Raw genomic sequence first — 21,912 nt, 5'->3', positions numbered from 1 at the left:
AAAAAAAAAAAAAAAAAAAAAAGAAAGAGAAAAAGGAACATGTACTGTGTGATTCTATTTACGTGAAACTGTAGAAAGAACAAATCTAATCTACAGTGACAAAAGCAGATCAGCAGTTGCCTGAGGGTAAGGGTGTGGGGAATGGAGAGAATGACTGGGATAGGGCACAAGGGAACTCTTTAGGGAGATAGAAATATTCTGCACACTGACAAAGGCGGTCGTCACACAGGTGTATAAATCTGTCTAAACTTGTTGAAATGTACACCTGAAGTTTATGGGTTTTATTGTTTGTAAACCGTTCTTCAGTAAAGCTGATCAGAAAAAAAAGAAAAAAAAAAAGCAGCACACAAATTGTTGTGATCCCAGCATGCTCAAACACTTCTCTTCACAAATCATTTGTGGATTGCAATCACAGCTGTTCTGCGGTGGTAGCCTCTGGAACTGGATTACAGCCAGCAAACATGCTCCCAGATGCTGGAACATCAGTCACGCTGGAGAGGTCATATTTCAGGTCCTTGGGGGATTTGATATATTCCCTGACCTTAAACAGACCACTACCACCTACAATGGAATACTGCATTCTACAGATAAAGAACTGGAGACTGATCTATTATCTTACTCTCTTATACAGTTTAACATCAATACTTTTTCTCCTGTTATCAGACAAAATACAAGGCTATAGGAAAGCTATGCAAGATAAAGATTACAAATGAGGAAGTGTACCCAGATTAAAGGTGGCTGATTACCTCTAAGACAAGTCATGCCAAAGAGACAATCTCCAAATTCCAGTAAAAACAGCTATAACTCAAGCTCCGTGGCTAACCGAGATTCACCAATGCACACAAGAAAAAACTTAGCAGTTCTCGAGATAAATCTGTTCCAAGAACTCCCTACTTTCTCCTTGCTACACTCAGCAAACAAGCATCAACCAGAGTCAACAATTTGTCTTTGACGAAATAGGCTTTATTCTTTAGTTATTACCATTTTATCCTCTCAAGGGTGAAGTGATGAGGCAAAAATCTTTGCTAAGTAGACCATAAAGTTTGTCACTAGTTCAAGGGTTAGACACATCAACAACCTAGACAACATTACCTAGGTTTTTTTTTTTAAACTTACATGAGATCTGGCCTGGAGCCAAGAAAATGTTATTAAATTGGCCCAGCATTAGGCCATGGGAGGATGGCATTTAAGAGAGGAGGGTTGGCAGAGAGGTTGATTAAATGCTTAGTGTAGGCTTACTTCCTTAGAATCCAAATACCTGAAAATTCACATAATAGAATTTTTTGCTCTATTATTCAAAGATATCTGATGTTCATACTACAAAGGCAAAGGTATTTCGAGAGAGTAAAGTGGTGTCTGAATCAAAGGAAAGCTTAGATTTGGTACAATTTAACATTGAATATATTTATTGTGCTCTAATTCTTTGAAAAAAATCATGTTTTATGATAGTAACTCTCCACAAACCAGAATATTCAGTTGATTAATCTAGGAGCTCCTTACAAGCAGGAACTATATAACTCTGATTTCATCCCAACACCAAGCACAGTGCCAAGCACAAAATATTCATTCAGTGAATTTTAATTGAAATAAAATGAAAACATGCAATATGGTTCAATCTTTTTAAAAAAGAAAAGAACTCCATATATATGTTCATATATTCATATAAACATGAAAGAAATATGGCAAGATACATGCCAAACTTTTACGAAAAACTACCTCATGGATTTGAGGCAGTAGGGAGAGAATTTAACATTTCCTTTAAAACGTAGCACAGTAGTCAAGATCATAGGCTTAGTAGTCAGACTAGGTTCAAATCCCAAACCTACCACTTTTTATGTGTGTCACTGGGCAAGTTCTTAACCTCTGTGTGCCTTCTTCCCTCAACTGTGAGTGGAGATCATAAGGCTTCCAACTTCACGGGGTTGGGATGAAGATTATCTCAATCTGCAGATAATATAATACACTTCAGAGTGCTTCACACTTAGCAACTACTTGATTAAGGTTAGCTATCATTAGTATTTTGTTTGATCTCTTACAGTGATCATGGAGTACTTCGGAAACAAAGGGAAAATATTTCACAGCAAAAATAATTTTAAAGCAACCAAAGTATAATACAAGAAGAAGAAGGAAGAAGAGGAGGAAGGAAGCAAAGGAGGCAAATGGGGAGGAGGAGAAAAACAGCCATTGGTTTCATCCTGAAGAAATTTTGCCTTGAGCCCTCTGACTTGCTCCAGGGATGGGCTGGTTGCTCCACGCTTCCCGCACAGCTATCATCTTGGATTTTGCTTTCACCTTCATCTTTAGGATTTCTTTTGTCTATCACTTATGTCGAATCACATTTTCCTGGGTCCCAAGTTTTCACTTCTCTTCATACCTTCTCATTTTGGTAAATCATATTTACCATTACCCTCTTAAGAAGGGGTGCATGGCAGTTAAGTTTTTTGAGATACAGCATGCCTGAAAAGGTCTTTATTATGCACTCATGCTAAATTATGTTTGTGTAATTAGCTGTAAAATTCTACAGTGGAAATAATATTCCTTCAGAATTTTAAGACATTGCTCCATTGTCTTAGCTTCCAGCAGTCCTATAGAGAAGTTTGATACCATTTTATTTGTTTTCTTTGTTTCAAACTTGAGTTTTCTCTCTGAAAGCTTTTAGGATCTTCTCTTTGTCCCATGTGCTCTGAAAGTTCACAGTGGTTGGACTTGGTGCTTTCATCCCTTGTGTTAGGCACTCAGTGGACCTTTTGGTCTGGCAACTCATGCCCTTCAATTCTGGGAGATTTTCATAAATTACTTCTTTGATAACTTCCTCCTTCCTCCTCTCTGTTTTTGCTACTCTTTCTTTGGAATGTTGTTTGTTTCTGTTGTTCTTGTTCTCCATTGTTGCCTATTTTCCATCTCCTTATCTTTTTCCTTTATATTTTGCAGAAATTTAAAACTTATTTTCCAAAATTTCTTTACAGTTTAAAAAAATACCTTCTATAACACTTTGAATTTCTAAGAGCTCTTTTTTGTTCTCTGTATGTTCTTTTTTACATGGCAACTGTAGCTTGCTTCACATATGTAAAATATTCTCCTAGATCATTGAGAATATTAATAGAAGGTAGTTGTTTTTTCTCCAGTTTTCTTCTCCCTGTATCTTCTGTTTCCTCCAATTAATAATTTTGTTTTAGGTTCTTTCATATTAAAGCATTTCCTCAAACGTCTGGCAATCCTTCTATGTCTGTTCATATTTAAAAGTGGGAGGGCGGAAGAGTAAGATGCGGAGATCACCTTCTTCCCCACAGATACGCCAGAAATACATCTATATGTGGAACAACGCCTACAGAACACCTACTGAACGCTGGCAGAAGACCTCAGACCTCCCAAAAGCCGTGTGGATGAAAGGCTCTTGGTGCTAAGCCAGGAGTCAGTGCTGTGCCTCTGAAGTGGGAGAGCCAACTTCAGGATACTTGTCCACAAGAGACCTCTCAGCTGCACATAATACCAAATGGCGAAAATCTCCCAGAGATCTCCATCTCAACACCAGCACCCAGCTTCACTCAACGACCAGCAAGCTACAGGGCTGGACATCCTATGCCAAACAACTAGCAAGACAGGAACACAAACCCACCCATTAACAGAGAGGCTGCCTGAAATCATAATAAGTCCACAGACACCCCAAAACACACCACCAGACGTGGACCTGCCCACCAGAAAGACAAGATCCAGCCTCATCCACCAGAACACAGGCACTAGTCCCCTCCACCAGGAAGCCTACACAACCCACTGAACCAACTTTAGCCACTGGGGACAGACACCAAAAACAACGGGAACTATGAGCCTGCAGCCTGCAAAAAGGAGACCCCAAACACAGTAAGATAAGCAAAATGAGAAGACAGAAAAAAACACAGCAGATGAAGGAGCAAGATAAACACCCACCAGACCTAATAAACAAAGAGGAAGCAGGCAGTCTACACCTGAAAAACAATTCAGAATAATGATAGTAAAGATGATCCAAAATCTTGGAAATAGAATAGACAAAATGCAAGAAACATTTAACAAGGACCTAGAAGAGCTAAAGATGAGACAAACAATGATAAACAACACAATAAGTGAAATTGAAAATACTCTAGATGGGATCAATAGCAAAATAACTGAGGCAGAAGAACGGATAAGTGACCTGGAAGATAAAATAGTGGAAATAACTACTGCAGAGCAGAATAAAGAAAAAAGAATGAAAAGAACTGAGGACAGTCTCAGAGACCTCTGGGACAACATTAAATGCACCAACATTCGAATTACAGGGGTTCCAAAAGTAGAAGACAAAAAGAAAGGGACTGAGAAAATATTAGAAGAGATTATAGTTGAAAACTTCCCTCATATGGGAAAGGAAATAGTTAATCAAGTCCAGGAAGCACAGAGAGTCCCATACAGGATAAATCCAAGGAGAAATATGCCAAGACAAATACTAATCAAAGTGTCAAAAACTAAATACAAAGAAAACATATTAAAAGCAGCAAGGGAAAAACAACAAATAACACACAAGGAATCCCCATAAGGTTAACAGCTGATCTTTCAGCAGAAACTCTGCAAACCAGAAGGGACTGGCAGGACATATTTAAAGTGATGAAGGAGAAAAACCTTCAACCAAGATTACTCTACCCAGCAAGGATCTCATTCAGATTTGATGGAGAAATTCAAACCTTTACAGACAAGCAAAAGCTGAGAGAGTTCAGCACCACCAACCAGCTTAACAACAACTGCTAAAGGAACTTCTCTAGGCAAGAAGCACAAGAGAAGGAAAAGATCTACAATAACAAACCCAAAACAATTAAGAAAATGGCAATAGGAACATACATATCGATAATTACCTTAAATGTAAATGGACTATATGTTCCCACCAAAAGACACAGATTGGCTGAATGGAGACAAAAACAAGACCCATATATTTGCTGTCTACAAGAGACCCACTTCAGACCCAGAGACACATACAGACTGAAAGTAAGGGGATGGAAAAAGATATTTCGTGCAAATGGAAAGCAAAAGAAAGCTCGAGTAGCAATCCTCATATCAGACAAAATGGACTTTAAAATAAAGACTATTAGAAGAGACAAAGAAGGACACTACATAATGATCAAGGGATCGATCCAAGAGGAAGATATAACAATTGTAAATATTTATGCACCCAACATAGGAGCACCTCAATACATAAGGCAAATACTAACAGCCATAAAAGGGGAAATCGACACTAACACATTCATAGTAGGGGACTTTAACACCCCACTTTCAACAATGGACAGATCATCCAAAATGAAAATAAATAAGGAAACACAAGCTTTAAATGATACATTAAACAAGACGGACTTAATTGATATTTATAGGACATTCCATCCAAAAACAACAGAATACACATTTTTCTCAAGTGCTCATGGGACATGCTCCAGGATAGATCATATCTTGGGTCACAAATCAAGCCTTGGTAAATTTAAGAAAATTGAAATTGTATCAAGTATCTTTTCCTGCCACAAAGCCATGAGACTAGATATCAATTATAGGAAAAGAGCTGTAAAAAATACAAACACATGGAGGCTAAACAATACACTACTTAATAACGAAGTGATCACTGAAGAAATCAAAGAGGAAATTAAAAAATACCTAGAAACAAATGACAATGGAGATACAACGACCCAAAACCTATGGGATGCAGCAAAAGCAGTTCTAAGAGGGAAGTTTATAGCAATACAAGCCCACCTTAAGAAAGAAACAGGAAACATCTCAAATAAACAACCTAACCTTACACCTAAAGCAATTAGAGAAAGAAGAAGAAAAAAACCCCAAAGTTAGCAGAAGGAAAGAAATCATAAAGATCAGATCACAAATAAATGAAAAAGATATGAAGGAAACAATATCAAAGATCAATAAAACTAAAAGCTGGTTCTTTGAGAAGATAAAATTGATAAACCATTAGCCAGACTCATCAAGAAAAAAAGGAAGAAGATTCAAATCAATAGAATTAGAAATGAAAAAGGAGAAGAAACAACTGACACTGCAGAAATACAAAGGATCATGAGAGACTACTACAAGCAACTCTATGCCAATAAAATGGACAACCTGGAAGAAATGGACAAATTCTTAGAAATGCACAACCTGCCAAGACTGAATCAGGAAGAAATAGAAAATATGAACAGACCAATCACAAGCACTGAAATTGAAACTGTGATTAAAAATCTTCCAACAAACAAAAGCCCAGGACCAGATGGCTTCACAGGCGAATTCTATCAAACATTTAGAGAAAAGCTAACACCTATCCTTCTCAAACTCTTCCAAAATACAGCAGAGAGAGGAACACTCCCAAACCCATTCTACGAGGCCACCATCACCCTCATACCAAAACCAGACAAGGATGTCACAAAGAAAGAAAACTACAGGCCATTATCACTGATGAACATAGATGCAAAAATGCTCAACAAAACACTAGCAAACAGAACCCAAAAGCACATTAAATGGATCATACACCATGATCAAGTGGAGTTTATTCCAGGAATGCAAGGATGCTTCAATATACGCAAATCAATCAACGTGATACACCACATTAACAAACTGAAGGAGAAAAACCATATGATCATCTCAATAGATGCTGAGAAACCTTTCGACAAAATTCAACACCCACGTATGATAAAAACCCTGCAGAAAGTAGGAATAGAGGGAACTTTCTTCAACATAATAAAGGCCATATATGACAAACCCACAGCCAACATTGTCCTCAAAGGTGAAAAACTGAAACCATTTCCACTAAGATCAGGAACAAGGCAAGGTTGCCCACTCTCACCACTCTTATTCAACATAGCTTTGGAAGTTTTAGCCACAGCAATCAGAGAAGAAAAGGAAATAAAACAATCCAAATTGGAAAAGAAGAAGTAAAGCTGTCACTGTTTGCAGATGACATGATACTATACATAGAGAATCCTAAAGATGCTACCAGAAAACTACTAGAGCTAATCAGTGAATTTGGTAAAGTAGCAGGATACAAAATTAATGCACAGAAATCTCTGGCATTCCTATACACTAATGATGAAAAATCTGAAAGTGAAATCAAGAAAACACTCCCAATTACCCTTGCAACAAAAAGAATAAAATATCTAGGAATAAACCTACCTAAGGAGACAAAAGACGTATATGCAGAAAATTATAAGACACTGATGAAAGAAATTAAAGATGATACAAATAGATGGAGAGATATACCATGTTCTTGGATTGGAAGAATCAACATTGTGAAAATGACTCTACTACCCAAAGCAATCTACAGATTCAATGTAATCCCTATCAAACTACCACTGGCATTTTTCACAGAACTAGAAGAAAAATTTTCACAATTTGTATGGAAACACAAAAGACCCCGAATAGCCAAAGCAATCTGGAGAACAAAAAACGGAGCTGGAGGATTCCGGCTCCCTGACTTCAGACTATACTACAAAGCTACAGTAATCAAGTACTGGCACTACTGGCACAAAAACAGAAAGATAGATCAATGGAATAGGATAGAAAGCCCAGAGATAAACCCATGCACATATGGTCACCTTATCTTTGATAAAGGTGGCAGGAATATACAGTGGAGAAAGGACAGCCTCTTCAATAAGTGGTGCTGGGAAAACTGGACAGGTACATGTAAAAGTATGAGATTAGATCACTCCCTAACACCATACACAAAAATAAGCTCAAAATGGATTAAAGACCTAAATGTAAGGCCAGAAACTATCAAACTCTTAGAGGAAAACATAGGCAGAACACTCTATGACATAAATCACAGCAAGATCCTTTTTGACCCACCTCCTAGAGAAATGGAAATAAAAACAAAAATAAACAAATGGGACCTAATGAAACTTAAAAGCTTTTGCACAGCAAAGGAAACCATACACAAGACCAAAAGACAACCCTCAGAATGGGAGAAAATATTTGCAGATGAAGCAACTGACAAAGGATTAATGTCCAAAATTTATAAGCAGCTCATACAGCTCAATAACAAAAAAACAAACAACCCAATCCAAAAATGGACAGAAGACCTAAAGAGACATTTCTCCAAAGAAGATATACAGACTGCCAACCAACACATGAAAGAATGCTCAACATCACTAATCATTAGAGAAATGCAAATCAAAACTACAATGAGGTATCATCTCACACCAGTCAGGATGGCCATCATCAAAAATCTAGAAACAATAAATGCTGGAGAGAGTGTGGAGAAAAGGGAACCCTCTTGCACTGTTGCTACAGCCACTATGGAGAACAGTATGGAGGTTCCTTAAAAAACAAGAATAGAACTACCATATGACCCAGCAATCCCTCTACTGGGCATATACCCTGAGAAAATCATAATTCAAAAAGAGTCATGTAGGGCTTCCCTGCTGGCGCAGTGGTTGAGAGTCCGCCTGCCGATGCAGGGGACACGGGTTCGTGCCCCGGTCTGGGAGGATCCCACGTGCCGCGGAGCTGCCTGGCCCGTGAGCTATGGCTGCTGAGCCTGCGCATCCGGAGCCTGTGCTCCACAACAGGAGAGGCCACAACAGTGAGAGGCCCGGGTACTGCAAAAAAAAAAAAAGAGTCATGTACCAAAATGTTCATTGCAGCTCTATTTACAATAGCCCGGAGATGGAAGCAACCTAAGTGTCCATCATTGGATGAATGGATAAAGAAGATGTTGCCCATATATAAAATGGAAAATTGCTCAGCCATAAAAAGAAACGAAATTGAGCTATTTGTAATGAGGTGGATAGACCTAGAGTCTGTCATACAGAATGAAGTAAGTCAGAAAGAGAAAGACAAATACCATATGCTAACACATATATATGGAATTTAAGAAAAAAATGTCATGAAGAACCTAGGGGTAAGACAGGAATAAAGACAGAGACCTACTAGAGAATGGACTTGAGGATATGGGGAGGGGGAAGGGTAAGCTGTGACAAAGCGAGAGAGAGGCATGGACATACATATACACTACCAAACGTAAGGTAGATAGCTAGTGGGAAGCAGCCGCATAGCACAGGGAGATCAGCTCGGTGCTTTGTGACCGCCTGGAGGGGTGGGGTAGGGGAGGGTGGGAGGGAGGGAGACTCAAGAGGGAAGAGACATGGGGAAATATGTGTATGTATAACTGATTCACTTTGTTATAAAGCAGAAACTAACACACCATTGTAAAGCAATTATACTCCAATAAAGATGTAAAAAATAAATAAATAAATAAAAAATAATAAAAGTGGGGCACTAAAAAGTTGATTAGATGTGCCTGTTTATTGTGGGTTTTCCTGGAAGATGATATGGCCAGACCATGACACTGGGGACTCACTGGTGTTAGTATCTCTAGGACTTTTCTCTTGAGCCAGCTAGAGTTTCCAGAAAAGTACCCTCCATTTCCTGCCTCAAAGAAGCTTGAGCTCTGGGGGCTAGCAGGTAAAGAGAACCAATACTCTCAGCAGTCAGCATATAAACTTTTAGTTGATACAGCACCAACCTACAACAGTTACTGGTGCTCCCAGGCCAGAAATCCATTGTTCCAAAGAATAAATCTCTAGTCTTTTTTTGGACGGGGATGATCAGGAAAGACAACTAGGGTTCTAACTGCCTTAAAAAGACTTACAAATTTTCCTTCTCTTTAATCGTGCCTTCACCCACACTTTTTGATGTACCTTGTGCTTCCAAATTTCTGGGCCATTGAGTTGCTTGGAGATAAAAAAAAAATGTAGACGCTCTTAGGATCTCTTTTGCTCTTGGCTTATAGTTTAGCTTTTTCAGGGATGTGCTAAATAAGTTATCATTTATCATGTACTGTCCAACTTGTAGTTTTCTCCTTTTCCTATCTTGCACAGGGTTTTACCTTTTAAAACATACCTTGGCTGCCATTTTAGTGGCATTTCAGAAAAGAGATAAATGCATGTACCCAACTCACTTTTCATTCAGAAGTCACCCACAACATTATTTTCAAAGGAAAAACTTCAGCAGGGTTCAGTGTTGGATTGTCTATAAGAGGTGAAGAAATAAAGAAATCAGATACAAGTCCAAGATTTCTAGTCTGGGTGATCAAGAAAATGTGATATCGTTTACAGAGACAGAGAAAACTGGAAAGGGAACAGATGGGGTAAAATTGTAGCAGATGATTCTGTTGGGTTTAGACATATTGAAATTGAAGTGATGGGAAACATTCAAATGGAGATGTTATGCAGACAATTGGAAATGCACTCGTGGAGCATGGGGAAGGGTGAAGGCTGGATATGTATGTTTGGGAATAAACTGTATTGAAGTCTGTTAAGGTAAGTAAGAGTCAGAAAATATTGAAGAAGTAAGTGCTTAGAAAGAATAGCAGAACAAAGACCTAGCCTTGAAGAATGTCAAACAACAGGGAAGAGAAAAAGAAAGGAAGTTTCTCACTGGGGAAAAAAACAGAGATATGGTTAGAAATAGAAAATAATCGGTATTGTGGGGTAATGTGAAACCCAATAACACTGTGCAAGCTTGGACAGCCACCAGGCCAGGAAGTGGCAGAGTCCAGACAGAACTTCAGGATAGAGTAGGAGGCCAAATAAGGGGTCTTTAAGGTATTAATATCATAACTAAAGCTGAAGAATATGGACTCCAATGGGTCCTGTAGCACTAGTACACTAGACCAAGGGAAAAGGACAGATGAGATCAGAATCCCCCAAGTCGGTCAGCGTAGAGGCCAAGAACTGATGAGTTCATCCGGGCCAGTGTGCTGGGGAGGAGAGAAGAGCTGTAACTGGTGAAGATTCCAACAGATAGGTGCTGAGTGCCTCAGAGATACAGGTACCGTGTTCAGAGATTCAGGCATAGGGGAAATCAGGGCAAGTCGCTGAGACAGAGAAGGAAACACAAAAGCAGGAGCTCAGACAATGAGTTACCATGGTCAGAGGTGGGGCAGTGGCAGAGTCAGCTTAGGTGAATCTTAAACTGCTGAAGTAGGATCTCTGAATAGCCTCCCTACTAGGAACATGCCTTAATCCCCGATTTGAGCTGAGCTGAGCTAAAAGATGACAGCTAAAATAAAGACAACTAATGTATTAAAATTTAATATGCTATAACCCAGTAAATCCATCTTGGCATTTACCCTAGAAAAATACTCACACCTCTGCCCAAAGGATGATCATTAAAACATTGTTTGCAATAGCCAAGACACAGAAGCAACCTAAGTGCCCATTGACAGATGAATAGATAAAGAAGAGGTGGTCCCGTGCTGGGGGATAACTAAGCCCACGTGCCACAACTACTGAGCTCGCACACCTCAACGAGAGAGCCCCTGCCCCACAACTACAGAGCCCACACACCCTGGAGCCTGTGAACCACAACTAGTGAGAGAAAACCACACGCCACAACTAGCAAGAAGCCCACGACACAACGAAGATCCCGCGTGCTGCAACTAAGACCCGACACAGCCAAAAATAATAAAGCAAGAAGAGGTGGCCCATATATACAATGGAATATTACTCAGCCATAAAAAAGAATGAAGTAATGCCATTTGCAGCAACAATGAGTGGACCTAGAGATTATCATACTAAGTGAAGTAAGCCAACAAAGACAAATATTATATGATATCACTTATATGTGGAATCTAAAACAAAAAAAGATACAAATGAACTTATTTCCAAAACCGAAAGAGACTCACAGTCAGAGAAAACAAACCTATGGCTACCAAAGGGAAAAGGTGGGGGAGGGATAAATTAGGAGGTTGGGATTAACATATACACACTACTGTATATAAAATAGATAACCAACAAGGACCTACTGTATAGCACAAGGAACTACTCTACTCAATATTTTGTAATAACCTATAAGGGAAAAGAATCTGAAAAAGAAAAAACATATACATATCTATATATATATCTCTGAATCACTGTGCTGTATACCTGAAACTAACATGACATTGTAAATCCACTATACTTCAATTTTTTTAATTAATTAATTACTTAAAGGGAACTGGATCTAAATTAGGGGACAAAAACAACATTGTTTGCAATCAAAGAACATGTCCATCATTAAAGGCATAATTAAATACGTGTCTCCATACTGAAATAATACACAGCAATCAAAAATAATGAGGTAGTTCCTAGTGACTGACATGGGACAATCTCAATACATAATGTTGAGTTGCAGGGGTAAAAAAGTGGCACAATATTATGAAATATCTGAAACTGTTCATGTTTTTGAGAGAGAGAAAGAGGTCTGACAAATGTAGATGGTCCTTCAGGGATGACACCTGCCACTGTAGATCATTACATGTTGACATAGTCCATATGCAGAGATGCTGAGTCAGGGAAGAAATAAGAAAAGGTGAATGGGTTTGGGTAGAAGGAAGTCATCACCAACCTTCATGACAGCACTACAAGCTGAGCAGTAGAGGTGAGAAAAAGACTGCAGAGGGAGGGAGATGATGGTTGATTAGTGAGAGTGGTCTCTACACCTTCTAACTTTAAGGACAGGAGAGGAATACTGAAGGTGGCACAGACAGAAAGGTGCAATGAAGAATTTTTAGACTAAGGGCAATCTGGGCATATTTGAAGTTGGAAGGGGAAAGCCCTTGGAAAGAGAGAAACTGCAGATGTTGTCAAGAGCACAGGACCAGAGGGCAGTGGGTTTGTCAAATGTTAGGGTCTGAAAGGACCCTCAGAGCCGCCTTGCCCCCTTATTTTATAGTTGAGGAAACTGGGTCTAGGGAGGTGTTGTGGGTAAGATCATGGTTTGGAATCCAGACTCTATCTCTTAGTAGCTTAGAAACTGCTTTGAGCCACCAATTCCTTATCTTTGAAGTAGAAATAAAAGCTGCCTATTTCATAGAGTTGTAAAGCTTTATTTCCATCATCATCATCATCATTATTACTGTTATTATTACTTAACACATAAAGATTTACCATGCCTGTCACTCTTCCAGTGCTTCACATGTATTAACCTTCTTAATAACACTGTGAAATAAGCAGCATTTTTATTCCCTTTTTACAACACAGAACTGAGGCATGAAGAGACATTAGCTTACACAGCTAGAAAGTGATAGAACCAGGATTCAAAGCAGGCAGCTGGCTTCTCAGTGTAAACTCTCAATTATTCACCTCCTGCCTCTCAATCAGGTCATGTGACAAGAAGAAACGGCTGCTGTTCTCACAGGGGAAGCCAGGACCCAAATGACTCAGAATGAGAAATTCTCAAGCATAGGGGCCTCATGGCCCATAGGTCAAACCCTGTCTCAAGGGATATTCCAAGCTCTTTTGTTCTATTGGAATGGGCTGAGTCAAGTATTGCTTAATACAGGGGGATCATGATTCACCATTTGGTAGTCTTTCCAGGTGTGTGGAGATTTTTTATTCAGTTTGATAGTTGTAACACAATTGATTTTGTATCTTCCATTATGGTACCTCATCATGAGTGTTCAAACACATGACAGAGTAGCTGCAGACCACGCTGGCTTCCAGCAGGCCGGTCCACCAACTCAGTGGCAGCTGGAAATCATCTCCATTTAAAGTGGCATTGACATATATACACTACCAAATGTAAAATAGCTAGCTAGTGGGAAGCAGCCGGAGATCAACTCTGTGCTCTGTGTCCACCTAGAAGGGTGGGATAGGGAGGGTGGGAGGGAGACGCAAGAGGGAGGAGATATGGGGATATATGTATACGTATAGCTGATTCACTTTGTTATAAAGCAGAAACTAACACAACATTGTAAAGCAATTATACTCCGATAAAGATGTTAAAAAAATAAAGGCTGCAAAATGTACTGGAACACTCCTTCCCCTTCTAAGTGAGGAAGGCTCTCCCTCGACATAATGGGTGTCCTCATCAGCAGACTTGGTGAAAGGGCCAGAGATGGGAGTAAAGGTTGCAGCTGAGACCTGGAAGCAGCGATGGATGCAGCGTGGACCACACACGGGAACGGAGTGGTCCTTCAGCTTTCTGGGTAGGGGGCATGCCCCAGTCCTTATGGTACATTCCCTCCAACACGCATCTTGGCTTTCAAAAAGCAGCTTCTGCATCCAAGATTTTCTTCAAATGGAGGGGCTCAAAATGCTTCACTGGAGTCTTCACGATGCACGTGACAATAGGGACAATTATAGATCAATAGCTGCAAGACCCAAACTGGTCACTGCTGTCTGCTTTGTGCCTATAATAAAGCTCATTAGGAGCTTAATGAGAATTTAAGGATTTTTTTTTTCTTTATGTTAATTTGAAGACCTAGCACTAATTAAAAACCCAGAATTCTTTCCCCAGAGCCTAGTGCAGAAGAGAGGGAAAGTCAGGTAATATATCCATTCTTCCAATAAACACTTACACGGGCCTGTTATATAGAAGGTTCTGGATTAAGTATGTAGACGGTGGAGGTGAGAGATGGTACAAAGATGATGGTAGGGTAGAGTTGCTCCTCTTCATGGATTTATGATTTATTACACAATAGGAGACAGATAGAGCTAGGGTTCTAGACTAGTCACAGTGCTTGAATACATATCCCAGTGAATCCACGCCATGGGACTCTGGATGAGTGACTTGGTCTCTCCAGGCTTCCATTTCCTCACAGGTAAAACAGGGACAGTGATGGCACCATCACTGTCGGGTTGTTGTAAGAAATAAAATAATGCATAAAAGAAGTTTTGTAGAAAACAGAAATAGAGTTACAGATGTAGAAAATAAACACGGTTAGTGGGGGGTAAGTAGGGGAGGGATAAACTGGAAGATCAGGATTGACATATACACACTACTGTATATAAAAGAGATAACTAATAAGGACCTACTACACAGCACCCATACTCTGCAATGGCCTATATGGGGAAAGAAGCTAAAAAAGAGTGGATATCTATATATGTATATGTATAACTGATTCACTTTGCTGTACACCTGAAACTAACACAACATTGTGAATCAACTATACACCAATGAAAATTAAAAAACAAAAAAGAAATTTTAAAAAGAAGCTTTGTAGACTCTCTAGTACATAATTGAAGCTCATTATATGCTAGTTATTATTACTGTAAATAAAAAAAAGCAGATAAGAATCACATTAATCATGATATCCATAAAGATGAAATACAGGGTTTTGAATAGGAATATGCTTTGAAGGGTTTGGTCCCCCCTACAAGATTAGAAGTTTCAGAAAACATTTGACAAGAACGAAAGCTATAAGTCCTCCCAAAATAAGGATCACCCATCTCTTCAACGCTACCTAAAGTGCAGCCCGTCTCTAGATTGCTACATGTGCTAACCCCACTGTGTCTTGCAGCTGGCCACTCTCTGTTCTGGATCTGACTTTGTGGGCTTGTTTCCTAGGGCCCTGTCCCTCCAAATGCAAAAGCAGTCCTCCTGGATCTTAATCTTCTAAACACCAACTTCCCCGTCCCCCTGCCCACACAGCTGCCTATGCCAGTTTTCCACTGTTCACACTGCAACCTCATTTAGCCTTAAAATCTTTTTTTCTTCCTTAAAAACTTGCTTCTTTCATGCACTCTTTTCCTGCCCTCCACGAACAAAATAAGATCAGAAATGTGACCAAAAGTCTCGACAACTACCTCCTCTCTTAAAGATCTTTCCACGTGTCTTTTGCTGACCTGGCAAGATTTGGGGGTGAGAGAAAGTTTGTTAGGAATCCCTTCCAGGTGGGGTAGGCCAGCACTCACATGCTCCAAACTCATGTGCTTTCCCTTTAGGGCAAACCACATTATTACTGATTCCATCTCACTTTTTCAGAGCAGAGGGGCCCCGTGAACTTTTCCCCTGGACCCAGATGTCAAGCGATAGTGCGGGAAAATGAGAGGCCCTGCCAGAGGGGACTGCCTCAGGGGTCCCAGGGGGGCAGCGGCAGCAACTCAGCCTTGGGCTCTCCCTGTAGAGTTCCAGCCCCCAGGACACATCTGGATGTTGTTGGGCAGCTCACCAGGCCAGGCAGAGTGTTAATGAGAGCCGAGTGCGTGGGAATGTCATCAAATCACTTGGTGCTCTGGGGTTTATTCTGGTGCTCAATCAGATCTGATTGCATTAATAGGCCCATTTAACATAATTGGAAGTGGAAGCTGGCAGTTTCTTGGCTTGTTTGGGACCTGTGGTGGCTGGCATGAGAGACAGAGAGGGGCCCAGTATCATCTGGAATGAATCTGGGCAAGTGCAGGAAAGCGGGGGCTGCCCCTACTACTCGGCAGGCCCTGGAATGACGGCAAGAGGCACGCTGGTATCCTTGGCCCCAAGCCAGCCCCTCCTGTCCTACCTCCTGGGGCTCAACCTCTGCAGCCCTCGAGGGTCTCATTGTTATCTCCATCTGAAACCTGAAAAGATCAGGTCTAGAGAAGTGAAGAGGGGACAGCGTGCCTTTCTCCATTTCTTTTCAAACAAAGGCCAAGGCTGTCTGAAGTCTGAGACTCCTCTGTCAGTTCAGGCTGGCACCTTGGTGGGATCAGATTTGGCATCACCATATCTAACTTGAAACTTTGGGGTTGAGATAGTTCTATTATATTATGGTTAAGAGCACAGGCATTGAAAGTATCACCCACAGATGACTCACTGATTGTAAGCCGGGGAAGCATCTTTGCAATGGAGGGATCCACTGTCGCATCCTGAACCCACTGATTAACCTTAGCTCCCAGCCTCCCCGTGGAGGCAGTATGCTGTGTACCGGACCAGCTAGAATCGGGGTCACTAAATGATGGAACCTGTGTCTAACGAGCCTTTAGACCTAACTCCCGGTTTACAGAAAATCCGGGGACTGGAGGGACAAGTTAAATGACACCAGAAACAATCAGATCCAGAATATGCACACGCCACCGGACAACTAATTTTTTTCAGCAAGTTAGTGGCATGTAAAAGGCGGGGAGATTCCTTTAGATGAAAAGATTTGACATTTTAGAGATATAACAACCAGGAAACAAGCAAAAACAACAACAACAAAAACAGAACAATACAAAGGGCTGTGGAGTCAGACCAGCAGGGCTTACTTACATTTGGTCTTTGCCACATATAGGCATGTGGCCTCACACAAGTTACTGAACTTCTCTGAGCCCTATTTCCTTACCTGCGAAAAGGGAAGAATGCATTCTGCTTCACAGGGCTGCTGTGAAGATTAACTGAGAAAATGCACTAAAGCCTTTAGCATGGTGCATGGGCATACTGAGTACTCCAAAGCACCAGCTATTAGTTTCATAGCAGAGATCCGCGGATGAACTAAACTGATCCTGTGGCGTATGCGCTGCCTGCCCGATGCTACTGGGCCTCCCTACCTACCGCTTAGCAGCTGCTTTACTTAATGATGCCTGACCCACCCTACTGGAAGTATCACCTCCCAAACACAAAGCCCCCTCATATACTACCTGTTCCTGAGTTGAGGCTGGAAAAGGCGCCAGAGGGCTGCTTGTGCAGGAATATACAAGAGCCCGTGGAGCAGAAGGTGCCCCACCTCAGTTCCTGGGCCTTTACCATTTCAGGGCATGCTGCCAGCACTCATCACTCTGTCCCAGGACTTACTTTTTCTTTCTTTCTTTCTTTCTTTCTTTTCTTTTCCCACCTAGGGCTTTCTTTGACTGCTAGAACTCGCCCTGACCCGAGGCGTATGGCCAGCTGGAAGTGCCAGGGAATGAACAACCCGCCCTGCCCTCCCCTCAGCAATTCTCCATCAGAGACAGACAGGAGTGGAGGTATAGATATCCCAGCTCCCTGGCCTCTCTGCTGGGATATCTCTGAAGTATGTTTTCGACACTGTTTCCCAGAGATCCACAGCAGGGCTAAGGTGTACTCAGCGCAGTGGAACAAGCTAAATTATACAGCCCCTCTTACTAGGTTTTTTTCCCTCCCTGAATTAGCTCCCCACACACCACCTGTGAGCTCTAGGACCGCTCCCAAATAAACCGCTTACGCTGAGGGAACCCAAACTAAGACACCACATAAGTGAGTTTGGATTTTACCCTAAGGGCAGAAGGAAGCTGTTGAAATACTCGCTGAACTGCAAATATCCGTATGGTTCTAGAGATCCAAGCTCTGCCCCAGTGCTTGAATTTTCACTACCAGTGCTAGATGTTTTATCCAGTAAGACTAACAAGGGCTGTGTCCCATTCATGAGAGATACTCCCCATGTAGTGCCCGTCACAGTGGACTGCCTCCATCCGCTCCTCCTCAACAGCATCCTCCCCCTTCTGCTTCGCAACAGGAGCAACAGGCACGGAAGCTGGAGAGAAGCCGGGGATCTTGTTACGCAGAGCTTATGCATTGTAGACACCACGGCTGCAAACAGGCACATAGAAATTAACTGCTGACTTCCGCTTGGAGATGTCTGAAGTTTACGAGTAAAGTCCTGCAGAAGACATCATGCCAGTTGTAGCAAGAAACATCTGGAAGGGATGCAGGTCTGAGGAAGTATCCTGGCTGCCTGTGAATCCAGCGCCCGGGCACCTGCCTTCCTCGGGATAACAAAGAGAGCCCTGGAAAGACCCGTGGGAAACTGCACTGCTCTAATAAAGAGAATCCTAAGCCCGCTGTCCTGCTTCGACAGCAGTGCCCACAGGCATGCTGATGAGACCAGAATAAGCCATAAGCAATACGATCAGGCAGCTGGCCAGCGTCCTGTCAAGGCTTTGTATACAGCTCTTGGAATTACTTCAGAAAGAGTTCGGGTACAAGTGGATATTATGATGGAAGATCCTTGCAAAAATCTTTCCAGTGGAACCTAAGATCATCCCCCCCAACACTTCTGGGTAGTAATTTTTCCCTTCTCATGAGAAGCAGATGGAATAAACAGACTAAGTTTATTGTTCCATTATTCTATTGTTGTAAAGCAAGACACTCCATGATCTGTATCTCGGCTACAAACTGGTAGCAAGGAAGTAAATTTAAGATTAGGAAATCCTTTGCCTCTATCCCTTTGTTTAGCAATCATGCCGATTTGTTTTCTGTTTACATTTTCAAAAAAGAAAGAAAGAAAAGAAAAGAAAAGAAAGGCCGAAACATGCCTTACAAGAGTCCCCAAAGAGATCATAGAGTTAAGACTGGGTGGCATCATGGACATATAATTTCTGCCCCAAGGAAAGTAATAAAGGAGGTCAGGGTGGTCACTGGACTGCATTGGCAGGGGCTCAGCCCCAGGTAACAGGAAGCCCTCTGTCCTCACTGCACCGCCCAGTGACCTAAGCCAGATCGGGGATCCTGGGACACCTGGACAAGTAAAGAGTCTGTCCAGGGAAGTGAGGGTGCCTCTCAGGATTGCTGGGTATCACATTTATGAAAAGTAACAAAAGGGGGAATGAGGGAAAGGGAAATCTTTAGGGAAGGTCTCTTTATTTGGTGTCCCCTAAATTTCATCTCATTGCAGTTTACAAAAAAAAATCAAGGTACAGTTTCCCAGGACAGGGAGACATCCCTGATTTGGGCATACCCCAGAGTAAATACACCTTAAAACACATGGCTGACAACTGAGATTTCTGAGCTGGGCCACTACTCTGGCTGGGTAGCATTTAGTTTGATGACACCAGCTGAAGTGACACTTGGGACCACTTTGGCCCACCCTGAACTTTGGGACATCTGTTTCAGCACGCTCCTCTCTACCCTGTTCTTATGCACCTTGAAAGATAGAAAGAATCCCACGTCTTCACCTCTGGCTCCACAATTTAAATTTCTCATAAAAAGAGGAAGTCTATAATTTGTTTTTAGTAGACATCTGCAAGAGTAGGATTTTGCCTTAAGGGGGGAAAAAAATGCATGTTAATCGATTTAGGCCTATATCCTGAGTGACTCTATCTGGTTTAGACCAGATAGAGACCACGTATTAAAGGTTAAATTTCCATGTAAATTCTTGAGACAAATATCTATGGATTAACACTTAAAATGTAATCTTATTTCAAAGAAGGAAGAAGAGAAAAAAGATTTTCTAAAGATGTCTTAAAAAGGATTATTATAACCAAAAGCTGATATTCTCCCAATGAGAGAGAAAATATACAAAAATTCTTTGACCTAAGTTAAATCCACTAGCATTTTAAGAAACTCATACACTGGCTATCTTCAGAGCAGCAGGTATGTGATGGTTTGGTTTTAGCATTTAATTCAGTGATGCACTTGCAGATTGCATTTAAAGTGTAGAGATATAAATTTGATTCAACTGATCTTATTTAACAGTTTATACAAGAAGCCTCAATTCACATTTTTTCCATTTGCTTTGCTTTAGCATTTCCAAACCAAATAGGTCTGGTTGGACTGTCACCCTCACACCAAATGTATGGATAAATATAGAGGGAAATAATCACTGGGAGGAAAACTAAGGTTTGGATCATACATCAGCTCTGCTTAGTTGGCATCCAAACACATAATTCACATGGCTGAAAAGCCTCTTGTGATTGCTTATTCATTACAGATCAATTGCAGAAAAGACTATAACTTTATTAAATGCATAATTTAGGAATCCTGTAAACATTTAGGATTTAAATCCCACTTACTGAATGGCCAATGCATAGTAATTAACCCATGTGTGAAATTAAATCCAACCCTAAGGAATATTTATATACACGTTGTTTTTAATCCTGTCGGAAACATTTCCAAGAAAATACTACGCTGAAGGATCAAAAGGCAATTTAACCAACCTGACTCCAGATCACCACCATCCTATTCCAGGGAGTATCACCTTCGCATTCACCATCTTAATATAAAACATCCAAATGGATATGCCCATAGCCCAAAAAAGAAAAAAGAAATTCATTTGTCCAACATTAGGTTGTATAAATTTTAAAATTTACTACAGATTACTATAAACAGCCACTGAGCATTTGTATGGTTTTCTATTTGTCTGTAGCTGCTTAGAGCCTATTGCTACTGCAGTCACCACTTGCTGCTTGATTCACATAGTACCTGGTGAGCTACCTGCGGGAAATCTACCTTTCTTCATGGCAGCCTCTTAATCTCCAAGAGGTGGGGGGACAAGAGACTGTGGATGACCCTGGGAAGTCCATCAAAACTATGGCAAGAGCTATCAAATCACAATCCTACGAACAAGGTAGGTCATGTCTCCACACAAGAAAAAAATGCTCTAGTCTTGCTGCCTCTGAGGAGATACTGTCATGTGAATCGGGCTGGAAAAGGTTGTAAGGAAACTTAGAGGGCACCTAACCTGCTCTCTGTTGCCCAACTCAGTCGTCTGTATTCACATGCAAAATTTTCTCTTATTAGAGAATGCAAAAATCCACCTATCTCCTATGAATGTGCATTGAGTTTCTATAGAATTTAAATTCACTAAACAGGATTCCTTAACAGTTTTGCTCAATTTAAGACTAAACCAAGAACAAAAGCAGAGATTTCTGGCTGCAGAAAGCAGCTTTGTATTATAGCATTTGCCTCTCCTTCCTGTCTTTAGATCTAAAGGCTGAAGAGGAGGTGAGGGACAGGGTTAGTAAGTTCATGGGAACTGTGTGGTCAGGTTGCCTACGGAGCCGCCCAAAGCTGGGGCTTCCATACCTCACATGTAGAAATGGCACCCCTGGCTATGGATCCCTGCCCCTCTCCATCTCCTCCGGCACCTCACCGCCTGCTCTGTTCTCTGTGCCCTCTGTCTTAATAAAGTTCTCTCCGGGCATTATCTTCAGCTTTAGAAAAGTTTAATCCCTTCTCTGCCTCATCTTAATAGATTTATATACTTATATTCTCATTTCATATTCAAGAATTCTGAGTATTACAAATAACATATTTAATCATCTTTACACACCATCTTGCATATTTATAACCAGTCTTGAACTGGGGAAGAATCATTATAAAGTATCACTGATAGTCTGAGGAGTGGGCAAGGTTTTGTGAATGAGAGCTTTTTGATGTTTTCCAACTCTTGTGGTTAAGAAATTGTATCTTATATATAACTCCATAGGTGAGATTAACTTCTCCTTTTCCTCTTTTAATGAAACTGAAATTATTTTTCTCTATCACTCTTAA

This window comes from Lipotes vexillifer, unplaced genomic scaffold (assembly GCF_000442215.2).
Source record: "Lipotes vexillifer unplaced genomic scaffold, Lipotes_vexillifer_v1.1 scaffold221, whole genome shotgun sequence".
NCBI classification, from domain to species: Eukaryota; Metazoa; Chordata; class Mammalia; order Artiodactyla; family Lipotidae; genus Lipotes; species Lipotes vexillifer.
This window is presented reverse-complemented; position numbering follows the sequence as displayed.